Genomic DNA, 25293 nt, shown 5'->3' with positions numbered 1-25293 from the left:
TTGTGCAGACCCTTTTAAGCATATTGCTTTCTGAGGAAAACTTATTTTTTCTGTGTCAGAAAGGGTGCTGCAGCACTTCAGTTCCAAAATAATAAAAAAAAATAATCCCCACCCTGCTGCTGTTTTTAGACATTTGCCTTTGGCCTGTATGACTCCTCTCTCCATGAAGTCCTAACAAAACTGGTTCTGTGTGGGTTAGTTAAGCAAGCAAGAATTAGCAGTTGTGACTTTGGATTTCACGCCTCGAGGTACACCGTGGGGCTGTGCTGGAGCTCTTCTGTGGTTTCTGATCTACCTGGAGCAGCGGCGGCTCTGTCCCCATGGGCTGCTGTAATTGCAAGTTTGTTGGCTTGTTTGGAGACTATCCAGAGTCCCTTCTGCTCCACTGAGGGTGGGAGGGTCCCTTGAAAAGACTTTTTTTCTTTCTTCTTTTTTTTTTTGGGGGGGTGGGGGGGAAGGTAGCATCTGTGGGATATATGTGGAGGCATCTAAACTCTGCGTATCTCAGTCCTAATACAGAGGCTGTAGGAGAGCGTGCTCACCGCAGACTGGACCCCACTATACCTCTCGCTGTGTTCACTGTCTGGTGTGTGTGATCGGTGGTGCTTACAAAATGGTTCTTCAACTCTCCCACAGCAGGAAAAATCACCAGTAAGGGTGGGACAGACATCCTTTGTAGAAAACTTGGAAAAGTTGAAGCTAAGCTAGAAACCTCTAGTAGCCAGTCCCCCGTGCAGGAGGAAGCAGAGTGCCTGGGGCAATCAGCTAATTAGCTAATCTTTGCTCCATCAATTCTCTGTACCGCTCTGGAGAAAACAAAGCAGAGTAAAACTCTCTTTGTCTGCAGAGTATTTAACTGAAAGAAGTCTCCTTGTAATGGTCATTTTGGAAAACGTGCAGGTAAATTGGTCTGTGCGTGGGGGGGTGAAGCTGTTCGATTCCCAGAAAATGGAGGCATCAGTCCTGGTCTCTGTGTCAGCCAACAACGTGGCGTTGTGGGCAGTTGGGTGGTAGAAATTCCTGATGGATGAAGTGACCATTTCCCAAGCTGCTGGGTACTCTCCGGGATGGGCTGCAGGATCTTACTCTCTTGATTTCTTTTGACAATTGCCTATTGTGTCTGAAAACAATTGCTCAGTTCTCCATCTTAACCATGGCAGGACTGTAAGTTAGGCTACTGTTTTATTTTTTTTTTTTTTCTGCATCGCTGAATCTTAAATCTGGTGGAAGTTGGTAGCTCTGCCTCCCCTGCTGGAGTTGAGATCCTGCACTGGCATCTGCGTTGGGTTTGGGAAACGCGGTGATGCGGGCGGGCATCGGTCTGGGAGGTTGGGTGGTGGGGCAGTGAAGGCGCGATGGGGTGGCATGAACACGCTTGTCCGCTCACTCAAGGTCCAGCAAACTCCAGCAGCGTGGGATGACAGCGAGGACACCGAGTCTTTGTGCACTTTAACTCGTGCTTGCTAGAGTTTGCATGTACTTGTAGACATTTTGTGAAATTACAGGGTGGTGCTGCTGCGAGAGCACGTGTCTATTCGGCATGTAACACAACCCACAAGTAGAACATCCTGAGCTCCAGTCAGTTCAGGTAGTAACAGTTACGTGCTGCTGCGGAGTTTCACAGTGGTCTGAGTGTTGCTTATATCGTTTTAGCCTAACCTCCCAGGGAAACGGGGGTTTCAAATATGCTGCAAGTACCGCCGGTGTCCTCTGAAGCTGTTTAATAATTGATATTTATGAGCACAATTGGGAGCACAATTGTTACGGTAAGTGCAGTAGATCTGCAGTTGATCAGTGTGGCTTCAGTGAGCCCTGGAAGCGTGCGTGCAGATTTAATTCGCAGGTGATGCCACGAATTAAAACCCCACTTTCGAAGGCGGGTGGGGATGCAGAGGCGCAGCTGGATGGGTTGGTAGAGCTCTCCCCACCTGGTTTCTGAGCTGCTGGAGTTGCGAGAAGATTGCCACCCGTGTTAAGAAATGAAAATGGTAAGAAATATTTGTTTTGGTTTGATGCTTAATCCCTCTGCGTTTTTCATTACAGCTGTTGACCGAGGGGTTTTACATTACTTGGTTTGGGCAAGAGTTGGCCAAATGACTGTCTCGCTGGTTCTCCCTTTCCAGTTCCACCTCTCTACATTGCGCTGTTTGCATTATAAACATCCCAGGATGATGTTTAAATCCAAATAAACAGAGTTGTCCTGTCAATTAAAAGAAAACCGTGGAAGCACTTTTGTTGTTCTTGTATAATGCCTTGTACGATGCCACATTCATAGAAACTTTTAACTATGGGTGGGATAATATAACTTTTTAGAAGAAATAATGAAATCTGAGTTTGGTGAATAACCACCTAGTGGTGATGGCATAAAATCGTTGCACGTCATACTTGCAGCCTTTTGGTACCTTGCAGCTCTGGGTGCACTGTGCAGGGCAGGGCAGGCTCTGAGGTTTCCTTATACATTTGTGGTTTGGTTTCTTGTCGGTTTTTTTTTTTTTTTTAATTTCTTTTTTCGCTGCAGACTGTGCCATTTGTTGTGTGATTTGTGGTGGGTCACTTCTAGTCTCTCTGCTTGCTGCTCAGTAAATGAGCAAAGAGTCGCTGTTTTCTTCTCCTGACAGCACCGTGGCCATCACCAGCTGACAGATGCTCATGAAGTTAGGTCAGTGGTACTCCACCACCAGATGATTGTAGTTAAAAAAATATTTATAACTGGATAGAGGTTTTTTTTTTTTTATTCTTTGGGTGTTGATTGATTGACTTTTAGCTGAAGCCAGTACATTTTTTGGACAGATGAAAAATGATTTTTTTTGTGAGAATTCTTCTTGTGTCTGTTTGCTTTAAGAGTGCTTTTAATACTTGGCTCAAAGGAATTTAATTTTTTTTTTTTTTCCTTCAGAAGATGATCATTTTATAGCATGTGTACATTAAAGTTAGTACAGGTATTCGGAGTGTATGAAAGGTTTTTTGTGTATAAGTTTTTAACACAAAAATACCTTGCATGCCAACAATGCCATCAGCTCATTCTCTCCCTTCACTTTGTTCTCAGATCATTTCAGTTCTTTAATCCTTTACAGACGTACTTTCTTAAAAGCAGGATTGTAAGTCTATGGTTTATATTATAGTTCTATTTTCTTGAACAAATCTTATCTCAGCACAAGTACATTAAATATAAACTAGGCAAATGCAAAGTATAATAAGTAATTAACGACAACTGTTTTAGTGTAGACATCATAGAAATAAGGTATGTGTGTATTTTAGAACATCTCCTAAGAACATGGGCTGATTGCCAAAAGTATTGGAAGGATTTGAATATGAAAGAGAGAAACACTAAATATGGAGCTAAATTGGGGAAAATGCAAAATAAAAAAAAGTGTGGTCATCATCATCTGTTAGCAGCATACCTCCACGAGGATTATCAGGGGCTTAATGCAGAAGTCACTTGATGAAATTTGTTGTGTGGTAGGCAAAAGGTCAGACCAGATAATTGCGGTGGTCTCTTCTGGCCTTAAAAGCTATGAATCGGGTAGCGCCAGCCATGTGTTTCCAGCAGTATAGCACACAAAATGTGGAAAGCCCTTATTCTGAACAGTTTGCAATCTAAACAAGATAGATACAGAATAAACAGGATGCGCTGGAGAACTCCAGAGAGGAAATGACTAGGATGTGGTTGTTTGTGAAAATGTGGTCTTTGAGAGAGCACGATAGATTTATAACCTCTGTGCATCGTGTAAGAAGTGAGTGGAGAGGAGGACTTTGAATGGGTGGAATAGTGTGTAGAAGGAAAAATGATGAAGGGCATTTTATACATTGAGAGAAGAGGGGAATGGAAAAAGACCACAAGGATGGGCCAGTCGGTGTCCTTGCTGGTGGAGGGGAGAAAAATGAATAAAGGCTGCTTGGACCTTAAGTAGGGCTGACTCAACCTTGGCTTTCAACACAAGGCTGCTGAGCGAGAGTTATTTGCACCCAAAGGTGTCCATGGTCCCGTGGTGTCTAGATGGTGCCCAGGCTGGCGATGATGCTGAGCTTTGGTCTGCTCCTTCACGCAACCCAGCTCCTGCAGGCAGGGCTAAGTGTGGGTTCAGACCCTGCAGGTACGAAAGTCCTCTTATCTGTTGGCAAGGGGAAAAGATGGAAGGGGTAACAATGTGCCCTGGGAATGGAAGTGGGTTAGGGACTGGATTTTTAGCTGTTTCGAGCCTGAGCATCTGAGGTTGTGGCCCCAAACCTAGGCTGTAGCAACCAACTCCAGGAATCCCCATTCAAAACAATTACATCTCAATCCATTTTAATATTAAGGATGTAAACTGAGGAAAATACACGGCCTCTTCTAAGTGATTAAAGTTCTATTACGACAGCTGCTAAGCGCGAGCGGTGCATTTAATGCTGGCATGCCTTCTGTCTCTTGCCAGCATGTGCTGCTGCAGGTACGCGTGAATGGGTACCTGCTTTGCAGATGCAGTGGTGGGTTTGTGTGCAAAGATCGGACCCGTGTGCGTGACCAGGTGTGAACTTGACAGGCATCACTTGCCTCACTGGGACCTCTGGACAGAATTACCGTCTGAATAATAAAGACCATTACAGTCTATTTTCTTCTGTTTAAAACATCTTTTAAATGGCAGGGATTCCACATGATAGATTCTTTTTTCCATGTGCAGTGAAAGCATTTTAAAACCAGTTTAAAATATCATCCATATTAATTTAACTGTATGGACGCATTTTAAAAAGTATTGAGAGAAGAGAAGGGAGTCTTTGGGAGCATGCCATTTGCTGCCTCCCATCAAATGCCAAAATTTGTTAGCAGGCTTTTGGATATCTTCTTGGCGGTCAGGGGGTTCAGAATGGTTTTTGCCTTACGACACGGGACATGAGATTCCTCTGGGTGCTGTAAATCTTTTATGTTTGCAGAGGGATGGATTGCTTTAACTGGAAGAGATGAACGGTAACACAGGCATGCCCCCCTCTCCTCCTTTCTCCTCTGGGCGTTGAAGACCTGCATGCTGTGGGTGACTTGCAGAGACTGAAGGAGCTGCAGGGATGGCCAGGAGCAGGGGGGTGCGAGCTCTGCGACCGTGACGGCAGCTGGTAAGAACTCCATGGGGTGATGGCCAGAAGATAGTTTTCAGACACCATAGTAGTGAGGATGTTGGGCCACTTAGCAAATACTCATGAGAAACCACTCCAAAAAAGTACGTGTCTGTGCAGACAGGGGAGGTTTAGGTAAAGAGCTTCAGAGGGTGGTCTGTGAGGTCTGCCTTGTGTCTCCAGTAACAGTCTCTGGTTGAGGTGAATCATTGGGATCAAAAATCGTACGATCTGTGCTGTGACATTTCGGCTGCTCTCCTCTCTTGCTCCGTGTTGGCACCATGAGAGGGACCCTATCCACGTAGCGTTTTTCTGGTTGTTGGCCTGTACCAGAGTGGATTAAATTCAAGCCATTATTGATCATAAGTACTAAATTATTTTCCCAGATCTTTTTTTCACCCATTCAAAGAAATGAAATACTGCATTATTCATGTTTTTTCCCCTCCTTGCAATGGAGAGTATGGTTATCTAGTATCTGCTGATCTTTTGAAGTCCTGTGCTCTGAAAGACCTCATGGTTGAAGCGCTAACTCAGTCTTAATCTGGAGTTTTGGATCAAGGTCCCATTGTGTTGCTCCCTTGTGTGTGGGCTGGAACCTGTGTTTCTGTGGGACCTGGGGCAAGTACGTGGTGAGGATGCTGCTGACAGCGAGAGCAATGGGGGATCCCCTTCTCCTCTGGCTGCCAACTGCTTGGCAGAAGAAGTAGAAGCCAAGGAGTAAGCCAAAGCAAGGTCTAAATTGCCCTCAAAGCACTGCAGAAGGCTGTTGGCCTGGTTATCAACCCTTAGCCAAAGGGAGAGCGTTCATTTTTTTGGCAAGGCAAACGTCCCGTGAAACTTGTCAGATCAATCCGTCTGCTTTTTGCTAGAAAAGCAAAATTCAAATGAGACTCATTATCTGCATGGTTTGTATATTTAGGAGTTGCGTTAATTATCCTCATTAGCTTCGTTTCTTGAAAGAAATGCTCTTGATCTTACCCCTTGTACCAGAAATAAAATCTGGAACGAGTCTGTGAAAATAAATAACACATTGATAAGGTTCAGGCAACGACTTCTGAGTACTCTGGTTCGGCAGCATCTGTCACCGTGATCATTCCTGTCTCGCCTTGTTGGGACCCTTCAGGCGATCTTTCTTGGACTTCAGCTGGTAGGAGCTACCATTTTAAAAAGCAGTCCATGTGATTAAGAGGTATTGCTGTCTCTGATAATATTTGGTGCAGCTTACACTTGTCAGACACTGGAATCTATTTACTGCATTCTTTTCAGACAAGTCGTTTTTGGCACTTTGCAAAGTTTCCTTCCATGTGTCCTCACTGGCTGAATGCTAATTTATTCAGAAAGGCTCAGCTCCAAATACACGAGACAGTATTTTCAGTGTTTCCTACTGTCTGGACAGCACTGTGTTTGGAGAATTCATGCCTCCTCTCTCCATTGTGCCCTTAATTTCCTTTGGTAAATGTGTGATGATGTGACACGGACAGTCTATATACTTAGATTAAATGACATTGTATTGTAACGGGAAAATGGATCTCCATTGATAGCCTCTTGTCAGAAAACACCCGATAAGCTCATTGTATCAATACAATAAATACAGTCAAAGTGCCTTTGACAAATGGCATCTCTGAATTTTCTAGTCCTTAGTGATTCCTCTAGCCCAGAGGATACAAGGAATTAGCTGATCTAAGCTGAATTGTCCTAAATATTCTGATTATTTCTAATGTCTGAACCAGTAGCAGAAACAGAGGAAAATTGTAAGGAGAAAGGGATAGAAATTATAGGGTGTGCAAAAAGAGAGATTATCAGGTCTGAAGGGCAGTTGTTTCCATTTAGTCTGACCTTGTATATGAAAAGAAGCTGTAGACCTTCTTGAATGACGTTTGGAACATGTAATCACTTAGCCCAAGCTTTGGGGTGGGATTTTGTTCTTCCTTAGTTCAAACACTGTAAGCAGCTCAGATATCCATCTGTGTGGCTCTCGTCACAGTACCTGATTGTTCATGGCGGATTAATGAGACGTAGAAATTAAACTAAGGAAGTGCTTTTGATCTCCTTTACAATCTAGGAAGTAAGGCGCAGTGTCCCCTGCTCCCTTACCCATGAAAGTGCTTCGTGTGGGCAAGAGTCACATTAAAACATGTGTAAGCACCAAGAAGTGCTTACATGCTCTGGCAGCATGGAGCTCTGTCCTAGCACCAGGCATGCTTCACAGTGTAACTTACCCGTATAGCCTGGATTCAGCCTGTGTTTTCCAGGGCATCTCAGCTGCTTTGCAGCACGTGCTCGATGCCGCTGTCCTCGTGGTTGGGTCGGGAAGCTCGGTGCTAATCTCATGCCTGGACCTGCTGTTGTAATTCACGAACTGTGTGTTCTTAGACCTAATTCCCTGCAGGTCTGATCGGTGAGGTGATCTCTGGGTGTGCCGACCAGTTATGCACGTATGCGCAACAGGGACTGTGTGCAGGTGAGCTCTTGTGGCTACTCTTTAATTAAAAAAAAATAAAATAAAAAAATGGTTGGAGAAGGTCACGCCTGGCTTTCTGTGTAGTAGATCTGTGGATGCAGCACTTGCTCAGGGACAGTTGCATGGGAGGATGTTGTTAAAGCCTGAATCCAAATGTTTTCTGTTTCATAGTGTAGATTTTGCTTTTTTATGAGAGGGAAGCTAGATGCATCCTATTAATTAGCTGTTGATGTTCCTTTGTTGCATCTGATCTGATTCACGCCTCCTCAGCCCACGGTGAGACCTTTGGCAATAAAAGAGACCTTTTATTGCCAAAGAGACCTTTCCTGGGAATTTCTTATTTCCTGGGAATCGGGTCATTTGGATCAGTTAGGAAAGGGAGCAAACCAAAGCTTTTGAATTTAAGGAACTCTTCCAAAGATGTCTTGTTTTTCACTGGCTGATGTCTTAGACAGGTAACATGCATTACTAAATCTGTCTTTCGGGTTTGGTAATCCTTGTGAGATCCTACTGGTCAACCAGGTTTGAGTTTGAAGAAAAACAGGCAATTAAATGGGGAGGCATTGGTTTCACCTGCCTACCACAAAGAGCTGGTTGATGTCCTCCCAGTAAATTACAGCTTGCAGGAGACAGTGATTCATCTTTGCAAGCACAAGTGGGAGAACACTGGTTCGGTGAAAGCAATATTCAGGCCTGTTTGCACACTTCTTATTTTCCTGTAGAAACTCGGGAACAGATTAGCACATGGTGTTTCTCCTGAAGCCCCCAGAGAACCCTTTCAGAGGGAAACGGGAATGTCGTGTTTCTCCTCCCTTTCCCTTGGTTGTGGCCATGCTTTCTCACGCTGCCCTTGTGCTGCCACCAGTGTTTGCGTGGGCACGTGGTCAAACAGGTCAAGGGTGCAATGCCATTGAAAACAAACCCTCCTTGCTACACTCCCAGGTTGGTCTTCCATAGAATAGTCCAGGTTGGAAGTGATCTCAAAAGGTCCTCTGGTCCAACCTTTCATGGGAAGGGGAGCCTAGATGAGATTATCTAGCACGCTGCACAATCTCCTCTTGAAAACCTCCAGCAATGGGGTTTCTACCACATCCCTGGGGAGGATGTAATTTTTAATTGCATCATGTCCCTGATTTGCTGATGGAGTGGCTGTGTGCGCCCTGGTCCTGGCACGTGGATGGGAGTGCAAAAGCATGTAGGCACAGCACCCTGGTGGCACTCATTGAGGTTGTCCTAATCTTGCTTCTGCTTTCAGCTCTGCCATGGATTTGCTGTGTGGCCTCGGGCAGGTGCATTAATCCCATCGCAGGTTTCTCCATGGCGCAATGGGGATAATGCTGGTGACCTGTGTGGCACACGGGGTTGCATCGAGCTTTGGGTAATCCAGTTTAGCATGTGGATTAATAAGGGATGAGAGCTGAGCCCAGTTTGTTGGTGAAATACTTGTTTGTTTCTCATCTCCTTGTGGCTCCAGGGCCATCGGGGAGCCTGTGTATATGTGGAGTATATGCTAGCATCGCTTCCCAGCGGAGGGACTTGCAAAACCTGGAGCAGCCTGGGCTGTGAATTACATCCCTATGGGGGACCTGAGGCATGGGCTTGTTTGAATGGTGTGCACTGGTGAGAAGGACATCACAGAAACCTTACATGACCGTGAAAGTAAGTGTGGCTGTTGTGAAAATAGCCACAACAAATCGGATTAAACTTAAGAGGAAACTGCTCTTACTCGCTGCTGAGTGATGAGAAAAGTGAATTTTGGCCTGTGAATATCATGATGTGATTTATTAGTAATCACTTCCATAGTGTTTCTCATCTATAGATCTTAAGTGGCAATTAGTATGAAGGCGAGAAAGTATTATTCTTGTTTTATTGAGGCACAAAGACATCAAATGACCTGCTGCAGGGCATTTCATGAGTCAGTGGCAGGGTTGGGCATAATGCCTGCTTTGAGGAGGATAATTTTTGTACGATTGGTTTGCGTCTGCCTGTGCCAGTTGTGTATGTGATTTGGTTAATAATTGTGAACATGACTTGAAATTTTATGGAGTTGTTCACTGATGGTGAGTCGGAGTGTTGCCAGGACTTGCTGACAGTAGAGGCTAATTCATGCTAATCTGTAGGCTTGGTATAGTTTAAGCCAATTCATCTCAAGTAACATGTTTTAAATTCCAGTGCCCATTTCCATTGCTCTATTTAATGAATAGATACCTGGACATTATAATGGGAAATATGAAAAACCCTTCAACCCTTAACAGCTCTGTAGGTGTCCTAGCTGTTGCTGAAGTAGTCTGCTACCTTCTCGAAGCACACGGCTTATCCTGAAGCTGGTTTTCCTCCTTGTCCAATTAAGCCAGATAATTAAATCTCCCTTTTTAGTCATAGCCTGCATTTTTAATCCTGTAACTGAGCTCGGCCTGCCAGAGGAAGTTCTCTGCATTTCTGAACACAGCGGATCCCTGGTAAACATGGCATTAAATCCAATCCCATGCTGCTTCTCTGTATTCATCCGTCTTTTCTTTACCTGGTACTTTTATGCTGGGTGTTTCCTGTGCTAATGGTTATTTTATTTAAATGCCAGATGCACTGTGATTATACTTTTAGCTTAAAGTATAGGGAGTTTTTTTTTAAGTGTTAGATTTAGTTACATGTACTTGATATTTAGAGTACAAGCACAAAGATGTTTTGACTGAAGCTGCCTAGACCCAATTTGACAATTGAATAAAAAGCTGGAGGTTTCAGGAGTGAGATGGCAACATCTCTTCAGCAATACTGATCGGTTCCTTGCTTCTGTATTCATTGCATGTCCTTTGATGGTGGAAGCTTTTAAGTCAGCCATTGCGTCGTACCTGAAGGTTGTTTTGCATCTGCTGAGTGTAGGTGTAGGGGATGACATGACAAGGAGCTGAGCTGAAGAACTTGCAGCCCTGTGGGGCTTGGCACGGTGATGCTTGATGACTTGGATATACAAAAGAAAATTTGAAGACACTACAAATAATGCTTCACTTCATGGGTAAAGAAATTACAGACATCTCTTCCCATTTGAATGTTTGCCTTGAACTCTGGTACAGAAATGGGGAAGAGCAGGGACTTCTGAACTGTTTCCTTCTCCATACCTGTAGTATGGAAGCTGCCTTTGGAACTAGACGCAAATAGTTCTTTACTGTTTCATTTTCAGCTGAATTTGCTGTGTGAGAGGGGCAAAGCTGTACACAAGAGACTACTTAAATGGAGATGTGCGAAAAACCCCATGCAATATTTGGATTGCTCTCTAACACTTGAAAATGAAGACTCAGATTCCTTAGTTCTTACTCGAGCTCTTTGCTCAGGTCAAACCGAGGCCATGAATAAAAGATGTCGGTAGGATTTTTCCATGTCTGTACGGAAGAGACAGTACTGTCAGGAGAGCACATTTTTGAGCAGCGGTGGTTCTTTGTCTTGGGTTGGATTGTTAGGTGTAACCTCTGGCATTTGTGTTGTTCCTGGAACATCTAGAGACCTCAGCTGGAGTTACTGTTATTTGTGCTGCAGAAATGCTTTGGTAGATGTGTGAATCCTCACATTAAAGCTGTGGGAGACCTGTCTGTGGGCAGGTATTGCTGATCGGTAATACTGGATCTGTGCATGCCTGGATCACCTTGAACTTCCAATTTGATGCAGACCAGGCGTGGACATTTGTTAGATGAGCCAGTGCACATAATTTGCACTGGATTCATACCGTATGCAGAAGGACAGATGATACCTGACATCATGGTCTTACGTCTCACAGCATATAGCTGAGCTTTTTTTGGGGGGTGGACATTAACCTAGCAGGAGCTGCAGTAGCTTGGCCCTTTGCATCGTGTGGTTGGCGCAATTCTAACCCCATTTTCTGGGATCTAACACTAGATTTCCTTCCTTGCTAAATGGTGGCCTGAAGAGCAGAGTAAATTTTGCTGTGAGCAGGTCTATACACTGAAGGTTGGAGTGTACAAAGGACACTTGGACACTTCAGCCTGCAACATAGGTGCATCTGTGGTCTCTGTGCCATAGTGTTCCCAGCTCCCATTTGTGTCATCCGGAGCCCTTTTGCAACATCAGTATGACAGTGGCTGTGATGTATGGGGTTTGTGTATGTTTATTAGGTCTCATTGATTACTGTCTGTTCTGAAGACAGATTATTAATTAGCACAACAAATTGCTAGAGAGGGGGTGTGTGTAGGGAGTGGTGCTGGTATCGTCTCCTGTCACATCTGGAAGAGATTCAACGAGGGGTGCAGCTGTCTGCCGTGTAGTTACGAATGAGGTTGGGTCAACAGTGCAGAGTGAGACTTCTTGTCTAGTAAAGGGGAAAAAATGAGAGTTTAGAGCAAGGAGAGAAGTACAAATAAGAAAGCCAAAAAATCCCCCAGTTTTTAGGACGTTGTTCCAAATGGGCAGTGCTGTTAAAGTAAGAGTTGGCTCCTGTGTTATGTGTATTGGGAGAGAGCTTTCAAACAACTGCGTCGGTATCTCATGCTGTTCCTTTCCAGATTTTTTTTTTAAAGGAATGCTGTCTTCTCCCTTTCCACTTATTAACTGTTTTCTGAGAAGAAAAACCTCAGTACAAACCAGTAGCTCAAAAAAAATAAGGGATTGGGTGCTGGGGATTAGTTTTTGCTTCCCACCTATGGTGATTTCAGGGCTTTTGCGGGCTGGGGGTACAGCTTGGAGGTATGGTGGCCCTCCAGCCGAGGGAAGCCCTGATGCCTGGTTATTCGAGGTTACAGGGAGGAAGGCACCTGGGAAAGCCTTCTCTGCACGTGGGCTGCTGCCATCGTGCAGCACAGCCGTACCAGGTGCTGCCTAGAAGTGACACTGCACTGACAAGGGATTATTTGGGTTATAGAAATGAAAATTTCTGGGGCTGGAGTCTACCATGGAGGAGGGAGAAGACAGGGAACTCCACAGGAGCTTTTTTTTTCCCCTGTATTTTCTGCAAGAGAAAGGCAGACCCAAAGCATAGCTGGGACTAATGGGATCCTGAGCTGAACTTTGCAGCTTTCCCCTACATCTGCAGCAGACTGACCAAAGCTCTGCTCTTGGATTTGCCTGAATTCAGGGTGTGTCATTGATTTGTTCTGGATGGTGGCAGTTTCTCTGACTTCACTGCAGCTTTTAAAAAAGGGGGGGAGCGTGTTTTTCATCTGTTGCAAAAATGTGTTGAGTACAGTATCACTGAATACCATTCCCTGATTTTTCTTGAGGAGAAGGCTAATCCGACTTTTCTTTAATTCAGGCACTAGTAACTTGCTCTCTTTTTATTCCTCCACAAAGAATTCTCGAGTTCTGATTTTAGAGAATTAGAGGTAAAAATTAGTTGTAGTTTTTAGAACTAAAATTCTGCCATTTCAGTTATACAGGCACTGTTCATGTCATGCTGCAAAGAAAATGCAAGAATTTGAGCATGTCCCTGGAGTTGCTAAACGTTTGCCATTGTGGATAAAATTGGAGGGAGGAGAGAAAGCCAGACTGAGCCGGAGGATGATCAAAAGTCCAAAAGGTCTCAGAAGCCGGTGTGCCTGGGAGAGTTTAAAAATGGGACACCGACGTCAAAGTCACTTTGGTGCTTTCAGATGTGCCATCCCCAGAGTTCAAAGGACCCCGGAGCCACAGATGAAGCAGGCTGAACCTGGGAATGGCGTGGGTTGGGAGCAGTTTATAACTGCAAATTGTCACTTAATTTCCTTGTTGTTATTTTCATGCAATTAAAGTCATGGCCATTGAGCTAAAAGATGAGAGTGTTTGATTGGATTTTGGGGTCTGTAATAGCTGCTGTGATGTTGCTGCCTGGAGGCAGGGACTTGCAAACCGATCTTTCCAATAGGAGGATTATAGCTGAGGAGGGAGTGCTGGGTTTAAAGAAAGAAAAGTTTAAAGCTGTCATATAGTGGTTTCCACTCAGATGAAAAAGCAGAGGATTATAAAGCTTTTGTGAAAAATAATAGGAAAAAAAATAGCATTGTTAGAGGAGTAACAATGGAAAAGTCGCTCTTGGGGAAGAAAGCTCTTGGGACTTGCATTGTGAAAGGATGGTTCCCGACAAGCACAGGGTGAAGCAAGCTCCCAAAAGCATGGCAGGCAGCTCTCAGGGCTGTGCATCTCTGAAATTTTGCTCCTGACAGGGGTTTTCTCAGCTAAACCGGTGTCTGAGTTGCCGTGGCATGGGCTGCTCGCAGGAGCCCCTGCAGCAGTGTAGCCCCTCTGGGCTCAGTCTGAGACTGGGGACTTTATGCACTTTGTGAGTTGTTTTTTTGGTCATTAATTGTGTTTTGGACCCTCAAGCTTTATGCAGAAAGGTCTCTCCTTCCATCCTTGTCGAGGCTGGGAGGTATTTTTTGCAGCTGGAGGGGAGGCCAGCCTGCCTTGGGGTGGGTGCTGACAGGGGACTCGTGGGGGGCTGGGGGTGAGAAATGAGAAAATGAGATGGAGAATATAGAAACTCGGAGGTGTTTGAAGAATGAGGGGAAATAACATCCTTCTCTCCATATTCCCCCGATGCTGCCTTAATCCATCAGGTCGGGAAGGGACTTGGATGCTCATTTCAGACCTTTCTGTGCTCCTCTGCATTGAACTTGGTGTGCTGTAAGGTGCTAGCCAAGTAGCAGGGTGCTCAGATGAGACAGGGAAACCCAGATTTGTTTCCTTGCCCTTTTGAGGCCTTTTTGTATGAGTTATCCAGGATCATTTGGGGCCTGACTTTCTAAAAATCAATGGTATTGAGGCATCTGAAGGTTTTTCACTGTTGTGCTCCTTTGGGTCTCTCTGGCTGAGTAGCCCATGTTTGACTTGGATCAAAACAGAAAGCAGTGTCAGAGGCTCCAGTACTCCCTGATAAGGGCTGATGTATTTAGTCATGGTAACTGCAAAACATCTCCATTTTGTGATTAAATTTGATATCTGTTTATGGTAGGATTTTAAAATACCACCTTCGTGAAGACAGCTCCTTTCAGGAGCGCCTGTGCCTCAGGACATAAGGATTTAAGGGTGCCTGTAGAGCATTGTGAACTGGAAGGGTAAAGGCTGTAAGTATTAATTGTTACAGAAGGAAATGGTTTTTTCACTAATTGGCAGAGATGGGTTTAACGAGACACAGCTGGGTCAGACTACTGCATAGCACGTGCGAGTTCAAGTGATAACCCCTGGCGTAAAACACACACACGTGCACATCTAGTTTTGAGATGCAAAACTAGAAGTTGATGCTTCACTAATTTTTTTCCCAATGCTAATTGAATTACTGGGTGGTTGTGAAAACCCGTGGAAAGACTGTGTGGAAAGAGAGCGGCATGGCTGTAGGACCGAAGCTGGCTAGCATTGCCAGGTGTTGGTATTTCTGAAGAAGCTGGAGTTTCTGGGAGTTTGCAGAGTCTGTGCTGAGTGCAGCCGGGGGACGAGGCGAGCGTGGAAGTCCTGCGCGGCCGACAGCCACGGGGACTCGCAGGATGCTCTCTGCTTTCACGTGGGCCAGGTAATGGCGCAGGTTGCTAAAATCCTTGAGGATACAGGAACGGTTCAGTCGATACCTGCCTTCATGCTGCTGGCGAGGAAGCAGCAACGTTGACCCAAGCAAACCCGAACCCTGCGCTTTGCTTCAGACCAGGGATCACTGCTGTGCAGCTGGCTGTGGGTTTTTTCTTTGTATTCAGCTTTTAAAATTCAAATGCTTTGGACAGAAACATTATAGTGCAAGTCTGTATCTCCGAGGACATTAGTCTGTGGAGACACTTGGCAGGAGCACAGAATATCTGAATGTGGAGTAACTGGCTTTTTCATTTTATAAACCCTTATGTAAACACATTGTTTGGATCATTGGGAGTCGATTGTTTAACTTTTCTCTCTACAGTTTGAAAAACAACAACAACAAAAAAAAGCCCCAAAGGAAAAAGAAACAAAACACTACTTATTTTCCTGGTGTGTCCCTGTAACTTTCCAAATGTAAAAGCCTCTTAAGATATGGAAAAGCAGCAATACTATTTATACTGCCATTGTGAAAAGACTGATCAAAGCAGCACAACTGTGCTTGGCTTTATTTAGCGTCGATGACTGCATTAATGTCAGAGTGCTTATTATTTTACTGAATTCAAAAGTTGTGGGCTCTGCAAAGTGTAAAGCCGGCTAAGGCTCTGGTGTGTGCTCCATTTATATTGTATTATATGCCACGCTATCACAACGTGTTTTGTGCTCTGATGGCTGCATTTCTTTGTCAGTCATTTGGAAAGGCTACTTTGTGTTTGGGGCTTGTCTGTCTTTTCCCCCCCTTTTTTTTTTTTTTTTTTTTAAACCCTGCTGAAGGGTGTTGGGGATTGGGAAGGTTTGACCCTGCTGGGAGTACCTGAGTTTTCCTCCACGGGGGGAGAGCTAATCCCAGCTGCGTTCAGCTGAGCAGCCAGTACTCCCAGGGTGCAGGTGGAAAGGGGTTAAAAGACATTCATGTGCCCTGACTCATCCTGCCCAGCTGCTACCGTCAGGCAGCTTTCTTGGCCACTAACAAGGCTGTGAAGAGGCCAAGTAAAAACAGACCCAGGAAAAAGCCTCAGCAGATGAGGCGAGGGCAGTTTCTGCCGATTCCCGTACAGACACGACACCTTATACCAAAAGGTTTTGATGCGGTGTACACATATGGGGCAGAGCGTGGGGTCAGGGCCCCTCTGCCCAGGGGTGGTGGGAGAGGAGGATACAGCGAGCCTGCTCGGATGGATAATTTAAAGGGTTAATACTAAAATGGTAGTATGCCAACAAACTGCACAGCTGGTTAAAGCCTGACTTTAAGGGGCTGATCAGATCAGATCCCAGGCTAGAAATCTCACTAAAAAGCTTTACAGGGGTTTTTATGAGCACTATTGTCTCTCTCTCTCTGTGTACATGGTAGGGGCACGGCTTTTGTTCTGTCCTGCGAGCAGTGGCTGTGGATGGGGACGGGCAGTACGGTCCAGCTCTGAATATCACTGGCGTGGGACAGCAGCATTTTGACATGGCATAGCTCAGCATTTTGTTGTTGAGATTTCTCCTTTTGTAACTGCTGGTCACGTTGGTGGTGAAAGCAGTGCTGCTTTTAAAGCAGAAAAAAGCAATTCTTATGTGCTAGGCAAGTTTGAAATAGTTGGGTTTTTCCCACGTTCTCTGGACTTCAGAGGTTGTCTGTGATTTCCCTCCCCCCAGACGGTCACAGTTCTCACTTTATGAATCAGGTATTGTTTTTATTACCTTCATTTCGTTACCAGGGAGGGTGTGTCTCTCTTTTTTTTCTTTCCTCTAACTGTCTTTTGCCTAGTCATAGTTTGACCTTACCACCTGCGTCCAAGTAAGGATGATGTGTGAGCCTGAAACTAAAAGGTGATTGATGCTTTCCTAGTCCCCTCTTGTACAGGCAGGTTTGGGTGGCAGTGGGCATGGTGGGTCTCCTGCCTGCAGTCAGTGTCGACTGCTTTGCAGAGCTCTCCTGCCACTGGTACTGGCTTTGGTGAGGGCAGAGCCCGGTTAACCCACAGCTTAGCTACATCAGCCCTGGTCAGATGAGCTGGAGATGCTTAAGAGCTTCTCATTTTCCAAACACTAAAAAGGTTGGTCTGAGCAAAACTGGCAGATATTTCCAGTAATGCTTCATGTAGGATGTGGGATCCGGGGGCTTTACCATTGCTCACTCGTGAGCAGGGCTGGTGGTCCGGACCCCGGCAGAGCCACAGGTGTCCCTATATTTTTTTGTGTCACATCTCTGCAGTGGCCCTTTGAGACCAGAGCTCTTCACAGTGCCATACTCACACCTTGCTTGCCCTCCTGCGAGGGCAATAAAGGGCAGCTCTGGGAGCTGCAGGTCCTGCTCCTGGTGGTCCTCAGACAGTGTCAAAGCTGGAAGTTGGAGCTGAATTTCAGGGATGCAGGCTGTGCGTGGTCCCAGCTGCTGTGGGGTGGAGCACATCCAAAAGCTGGGCTTGCCCTCGGTGTGTGCAGTGGGGCACTCAGTAGCAAGTGCCCAGAGAGGCTCTGGTTTTCCAGCTGTATCCCCCTTGCACTGCTTTGCTGTAAGAGATTAATTCCCTGTCGATGCTGTGAGGTTGCGATTTGGATTAATTTATTTCACATTGAACTCATTAAGTGCTCTCTGTCATGCATATTTTTGACCATCAGTGAGAAACCTCTGTGATGTGGGTGCCAAGGATGTGTTAGCAGACGTTGAGTAGTGTGTAACAGGGTACGATGGGATGAGTGGGGAGACTCTTGCCAGCTCCTAACTTCCACCTAGTTTCCACCACAGGCTACACCACTCATTTGGGGATGAAACGCAGGGTCTGGCACACAAGTCTGCAGGGGTGGTTGACCCCTCTTGGAGGTGTCATCAATGATACAGAGCAAGTGTTCAACTGCAGTCATCATTTCCATAGGTTCAGGACCTCCTTTTTAAATCTTTTGTGTCGGGGTCAGTAAATGTACTAAAGAAATAAGTAAACTGAGTAAATTATTAAGTCAGTAAATCTAATAGGGATTTAGGGTCTGCCCTCCCTTCGTTGAGTTTGAGTAATGATGATTATATATGAGTTTAAACTGCCAAGTTCAGACTCATATCCAGACTGCTACTTCAAGCCTCGTGTCCTGGCTTTTAGCTTCTGGTCCGGATCCAATACATTAGGATTAATATATGTATATTGGCGAGGCTAAATAGACCTTAAAATATGGTAGATACTAGTGAGATACTGGTGTGTTCTGTTAACAGCTCAGTTTCATATATATGCTTGGAGATCTCAATTTCTAGATAAAAGTTAATAAACTGGAGGAGGTAATCAGCTTTTATGTGCCGCAAATGGCTTTTGTGACCCATTTCAGAGAGGGCTGGAAGTTTATGCTGGGGGCTACTGGGCAGTACTGCTGAGGCCCCATCTCTGCCTTCCTGTCCAAAGAACTGACTTAGGAGGGTACAGAAGGAAAATAAGAAGAATGTATTAACTAAGTTGAAACATGAAACTGGAATGGCACAAAATATATCAATAAATTTGGTGTGATAGCTGTTTTCTTTATAGGAGTTCAACTGTTGGGTAAGTCAGCCAACTGTTGCTTTGCTTCAGCAAAGCAAGTCTCCCTAGGTGGTAAATTCGTCCTCAGTCCCTCCAGGGTTTATGTCTTTTCTTACTTCTCAATTGGTGAAAGTAATCCCTCTTGCAAACTGAATTTTGCCTGTGGTGACTCTTCTAAGGCATCGACTTGGAGCATTGTCCAGAGCTAATTAAATCAAAGAGTATTGATCAAATAGTTGGCTTCATGCTTTGGCTTTGTGTTCTCCTCACTTGAACAAGGACCTGCCTCGCTTCCCCAACATTCGCTTATGTATTTAGGAGAAATAGAGAAGGAAAGAAGAACTTGTGCCTCTCTTCCCCTGCAAAAAAATGCGAAAATGCTGGGGGGATTGAAGGAAAAAAGTTCAGAGAGGAAGGATAACCTCTAAACTGGAAGATACGTTGGTGTTTTCAAGAGGCAGGAACAACTGGAGAGCTGACAACGTCTTCCTCTGCTGTTTGCCAGCACGTTTCTATAGGGCCCTTGCCAAAAACTTCCCCACAGTGAGGGGCTTTCGTCAGAGTCACTACAAGGAGGGCTTTGTAAGGACAGAGCTGCCCCTTGTCCCCTCTTGCCTTCTGGTGACACAGGCAGCTTAGGCCAGCTCTGTTTTTGGGAACATGTAGTGTCTTGCATGAAAAATGCAGTAACTGCATTAGCGGGGCGATTCTGCTTGGTCAAATGAAACATGGGTTTGCAAACAACATGATGAGATGACAAATCTGGTACTGGCTCAGTCCCATCGAGGTGATAAAAGGCTTTGTGTTTTACTGCATGGAGTGTGTACGCATTTTATATATGTAAGGGATAGGTGCAAAATCCAGCAGGATACAACAGATTAATTAGATCTTTTGGAGTTTGATAACCATTTTGTTGGATTTTTAACTATCCTATAACTTTTATTAATATCTATGTCGTTGTCCTGCCTTAAATGCCAAGTCTTACATCCTCTAGTATCTTAGAGTTAACAGTTATTCTGTTAAGCATCTCCAGACCCCAGACTTTAACCTGGCACCCGAACTCATAGGTAACTGAAAACAGTCCCCCAGCACTTCTCAGAATTTTGTCCATTAATATTACATAGCGTTTGCTTTTAATATATGTTACATATGTGTGGGCGCTGTAGTATCTCAGTCATGTTTATGACTTCATCCTGGTCTAATGCATAAAACATATGGTACTTGTATGGCATCCATATGAGGAGAGTTTATGCATTGTTTCTGTATGTGTTTCTATATTTGATTGGTGTGAGAGCAGATATCCCAGCCAAAAAAAAAAATTGTTCGTGGAAGAGTAAATGCTACTATATTTCAGAGTAAAGGCTGTGGCAGGCTAATTTTAAGGTTTTGCATATAACAGATGAAGCTGTTAATAGTGTCTCGGCATCAAGATAGCACGAAATAAAAAGGAGAGGATCAACAGGTGCCTGTCCTGTGGTTTTGGTATTTTTCTGGTTTTATTTTTAATACTTCAGTCCTAATGCATAACGGGGAGGGGTGTGTCGTCATTGTCCTAGAAATGGGGCACGATGGTGATTAAGACAGATGTGGGTCTTTTGTTTCTAGGGTGCATGTGGCTGCTGAAGGGTCTGTTACTGTTGTGCGGTGGCAATTTGTTGAGATTATCTGCTGTGTGCATCTTCCATTAGCACCGCAAATGGAGATCGTGTGTTTTGACACTTCTCATCTGAGTAAATGCCAGCAAATAGGATTGACGAATTGGCTTTATCTTTGAACACAGTGACCCCTAGGTAGGGTTGGGGGTGGGTGTTTCTGTCTGCCAAAGAGTTACCATTGTGATGAATTGCTTTAATTTGGGGGGGGGGGGGAGCGGGGAACGGGACGACAGAAAATAAAAAAGCCTCTTTGCTGCAGGAGATTGATATTTAGTGAGAAGTAAGTGGAAGCTGGAAGTCCCTGGGGCAGTCGTTGCTGTGCTGGGTGTCGGGGCTGAGGATGCCTGTCCTGGCTGGCGGCAAGGACAGTCTTGTACCTCCCGGTGAATGGTGGCACGTGTCTGAAAAAAAGACCCTGTGCTCTTCTTGGCAAAGCTTCCCAAAGGAAGGGCTCTGAGCCATCACTGCGCTCCAAGGAAATCCTGGTCTTGTGGGGCAGGTGGCAAAGTGCCCATTGATTTTTATTTTTTTTTTTAAATTATTATTTTTATTTTTTTGAGGGGTCTCAAGATTTTGCTGCTGGAGTTTTTGGATCTGTAGGGCTTGGCCTTAGGGCTGCTCTAGGGAATGGTGGGTTGCAATGGCTGTTTTGGGAAGATTGAAAATAGCACTACATTAAAGTGCCCATGGCAGAGTTGCTTGGCATACGCGTGCACAGCTAATATTTCTCTGGCATTGCGTGTGGGCTGTCGAACGCCCTTCTGTGTTGCTAGAGGAGCAGAAATGTCCTGCCACAGGGATGTGATCCAGCCCCCTGCTTGTCCAACAAAGAAATTCTTGTCGCTAAACAAAAGGCTTTCTTAAGGAATATATAGATGCCCAGAGTCTGAATTTATGCTTCTCTCCATGGGATGAGTCACTGCGCTGGTTTTTAATAGAGCCCCTCTGGATTTATGTGGCTGCTGCTCAGATTAAACTCTGATCCAGTGCGTGAAATAAGATTCAGTAGTTGTTGTGCTCTGCTGCTGTCCTGCTACTTCCAGACAGTTGCTGGTTAAAGTCTGCTTCTGGCTTTTTCTGTGCAGATAGCAGTTACAAAATGCATTACGGAGCATCCTTCTTTCGGCTTACACTGACTCCCTGCACGTGTTGCTGCTTGTTACTTTTAAGCAGACATCCAATACCTGCTATCTTGTTGGTTGTGTTTCGTTTAATTTAATTCAGTCTTATGTGATAACATGCTGACAAGTCCAATCAATACCGTCAGTGAACGTTTAGCAAGGGGAGGGGAAGGAAATTAGCTATATGACATGTTATATGCTAATAATGAAGTAGTTCTGATGCTTTGTAATGGGAATTTTTACACCCACCCCCCCACCCCCCCCCCACCCCCCGTCGGGACTTGCATCTTTTTTCCTGCAGTTGCTGCCAGGTTCTGCTCTGAAATTCAGAAACATGATTTGTAACACCTTTGGAGCAAGAGATGGCGATTCCCTTGGGGAGGGAAGTGAGCTGGAAGAGCTCCTGGAAGAGCTCCTGGAAGAGCTGGGGTGCTGTGGGTGGGGCAGGCGATGAGGAGGAGGAGGAGAGGAAGGGGGAGCCAGTTTGGAGGGAGCGGGAGCGGTGCTGAGCCCTCGGATGCATACCTGCTGTTCTCCACTGTAAGTAAACCTGCACGTAAAGCAGATGAATGGAAGTCAAAAGGGGAAAGGAAATTTCTTTTCCTGTGGTGCTGTTGCCTTTGATTTTTTTTTTTTAAGTAGCAAGGCTTATCTGCCAAATAAACCTGCTCTGTAAGAAGCAGGGATGGGCAGAAACTCTTGGAATTAAAATTTGTGAGCCTTGCAGTCTGCTTCTCTGGGCTTTGCATATCTTGTGGGGGTTTTTAAACTTTGTTTTGCTTGACAGCCTGTCTGCATCTACGAGGGAGGGTTTGCCTCTGGGTAGTGTGCCCTTTGCATTAAATTAAGCATCCCCCCCACCCCGTAAAAGTTGATCTGGAACAGTTCTACAGCTTGTCAGTAGTACAGCAACTATTTTTTTACCTTCTTTTATTTTTTACTGCAGCTTTTGGTTTTGTTTTCAGTGTCTTCTCTTGTGTGTCTGTCTGCCATCCCCTCATGCTGTCTCTCACTGTTGAACATTCAAACTCTTGATCTGCACATGGGCTAAAAATTATTATTGCTTTGAACTTACAAATGAAGTAAGTGAATTCCCACATCCACCGCAGGAAAGGAAAATATTCAGTTTGAAATACAATTTAGAGCCTATAGGAAAATGCATCTGATGAAGTTTGTGCTAATTCTATAGCTTTGGTACCAAAGCACCAGCTCTGTTGCCGTCAAGAGTATTGCGTGTAAGCTCTGTATTTTAATAGTAACTCAGTATGGCTAATTAGTTTGAAGGCTCTTTGAAGAAGCCGATGTACTGACTAAATAAGCTCTTATTTTTCAAAGCAACTAAAGGCACTCTTAATTTACAGAGCAGATAGTTGTTAAGCTGCCTTCGGTTTGCATGCTAGGAGCCAGTGTGAAGCCCGAGCGTGCTTGCAGTCAAGTTTACTCCAACGCTGTCTGCTAGGATTGGTGTTAGCGTGCTCGAGGGAGGTTTCTGGGTCTTTGGCACAGTAGCACAGCATAAATTTGTGCCACTGGGCTCGATGTGTGCGGGAGGAGCACGTCATGTAGTGAATGCTCCTGCACCATTGAAATCAGTGGCAGTATTATCAATCTCTTCGCTGTTTGCAGGCAGGTTCAATCCAATAATGAAGAGCAGCTTTGAGTTTCTAACCAGATGACATGGCTAATCCTGAAGCACGTATAAAGCGGCCATAGTTATTAGGAGATTTGTGGCTTTGAAAGTTCGGATTCCCTCAGTGCAGTTTGTTAATGGCAAGGATTTGCAGTAAGTGAATAATAGATGAAAGTCATCAAAAGGCTTACAGGGGATTTCTTGTGACGTTGTGCTGGTCTGTCTCATGCCAGAGCTGGAGATTTCTGGGCGGATCCTAAAAATAAAAATTAAAAAAAAAAAAATAAAAAATGCGGGGGGGGAGGGAGGGCAATGGTTCCATATTTTCTGTTGCTCTGGGAAAGGGAGTTGGTGGTGTGATGCATTGGGAACTACGGCCACAGTGCAGAGCAACGCATGCTTAGTTCCCCGGGCTCTGGCTGTGGTGTGTGCTGGCAGTGCCCCGGCGGTGAGCAGACCCTTCATGGCCCCAGGGGCTGGCAGGCGCAGGGGAAGGGGTGCCCGTGGCCATCTTCTCTTCTGCACCATGCAAGGTGAGCAGGGCGGGTGCTGCCCTTCCTCGCCATGCAGCGCGGCTCTTGGCCGGGGCACACGCTCTGCTTTGCTCCCAGGGGTGTTTTCACCTGCAAAGGCTGGAGGCTGCCAGCCCCCAGGGCACAGCACCAAGCGTTTCTGCAAGATGGGAGCTGCTGGGTAGCAAACCCGATGGGCTCTGTAATTCGGGGTGATGGCGTAAGATCCTTTCCCCAACATGCCCCTCCTGCGGGACTGGGCGGGAGGGTGCCCCAGTGTTTGTGCCAGGGATTCCTTTCAGCCGGGGCGGTGTGCGGCAATGCGTGCCCTTACTTGCTTCTGTGTTAACAGGTTCAGTCCTGACCGGTCACTGGGCTGGGGTACCTGCAGTCACCTTTTGGGTGGCAGCATCAATCCCTGCTTGGAAGCTGGGTCAGGGCTGTGGGAAGCTCCTTCCTGAGCCCGTGGGGAGGAGAAATCAATGAATAACCCTCACTGGTGTGATGGAGGTGTGAGCAGTCTCAGGGACATCCTTAGGCAGAAGAGTTGTGGGGTGATATCCTGGCATGGGTTGGAGGATGAAAGCTTGAAATCTCCATTTGTTTTTTAATTAAAAAAAAAAATTAGTATATATTTTTTAACTCTGCTGTTATGTCCCAAGATGGATTGCACCTGTGTTACGTTTGGCAACATCTAATGAAGCTGCGACTTAGGGCAAATGCTGACGAATTTTGGCTGCAGCAGCAGCTTGGGGGGGCTGATATGCTGCTGGGAAAAGCCGACTATGTGAATAGATGCAGAAGGAAGAGTGCCATCTGCTCTCCTGACTGTTAAAATAATGTTCGCTGTGCTGCTGCTGGGAGCCGTCCTGCCCACCCGAGGCAGTTTCTGGGGTTGCAGCCCCCATCATGGCCTGCCGGAGGGGTGCTGAGGTCTTCTGTAGCTGGCGGAGTTGTTACAGCAGGCTGCAAAATCTGTGTTAAATCCAGAAACTTCACTGTGTGCAAAGCATTGGTTGGGAAGTTGAAATCATCTGCAAGCACTAATCCATTGGCCCTCTGAGGAGGGCACGTCTGTCTTGTTTGTGTTGCAAAATCGAGTGAAAGTTAGGAAATGTTTATGGTTGCCACCATGCGTGTTCGTTAATTTTTCTCCCTTTTGGCCTCATCCAAACTTGCTGTAGTAAAAACAGAAAGTGAGGATGTAATTAGAAGCTGGCTTATAATGCGAGCATCCAAGGCAAGAGGCAAACATACTACAGACAGGCACATGTTATATCCGGCATTGCCCAACTCCTGCCTTTGCAAACTATTTTGTTGGAGATTCCTGGCTGTAGTTCCTAAATTTACGTGAGCGATGGGGTTTGGGGGCATGCAGTGTTGGTGGGGGTGTCATCCTGCGGGCGGTTGTCACTCGGCGGGGGGTGATTTTCTCTGCCTGGCTTGGTGCCAGCCTCAGCAAGTTGGTAGTTGCTCTTGTTTTGCTGGTGACCTCCCTCTACCTGGGAATCCTGAGCATCCGTGAGCAAAATGCTTGAGTTCAAAGCAATGCACTTGCCTGGGCAAAAATAACCCCAGCCCCGTCGCCGGGGAGCTCGGATGGGAAATGTTTGTGCTCATAGGGAATTGTAAAAGTGAATGAGTATTGGCATGGTTTGCTTGTTTTAGAGAGGGCGAGTCCTTTATTCTGGCCAAATGTCAGGAATATCAAAGATGTATTTAGGCAGTGGGAGAGGAAGGGTTTGGTGCAACTGACGGAAGCTGTTGAGCAAGAGAGACGGTGCTTTGTGCGGGGTTATTATGGTTAG

General features: G+C 45.5%; 1 protein-coding gene across 2 annotated transcripts in view; it reads left to right on the top strand.

The window, feature by feature from the left end:
* PDZD2 (PDZ domain containing 2) overlaps positions 1 to 25293 on the top strand; it is a 142599-nt gene that overhangs the window by 35226 nt on the left and 82080 nt on the right. The window lies entirely within an intron of this gene.

Source organism: Mycteria americana, chromosome Z (genome assembly GCF_035582795.1).
Source record: "Mycteria americana isolate JAX WOST 10 ecotype Jacksonville Zoo and Gardens chromosome Z, USCA_MyAme_1.0, whole genome shotgun sequence".
Taxonomy (NCBI): domain Eukaryota; kingdom Metazoa; phylum Chordata; class Aves; order Ciconiiformes; family Ciconiidae; genus Mycteria; species Mycteria americana.
This window is presented reverse-complemented; position numbering and strand designations above follow the sequence as displayed.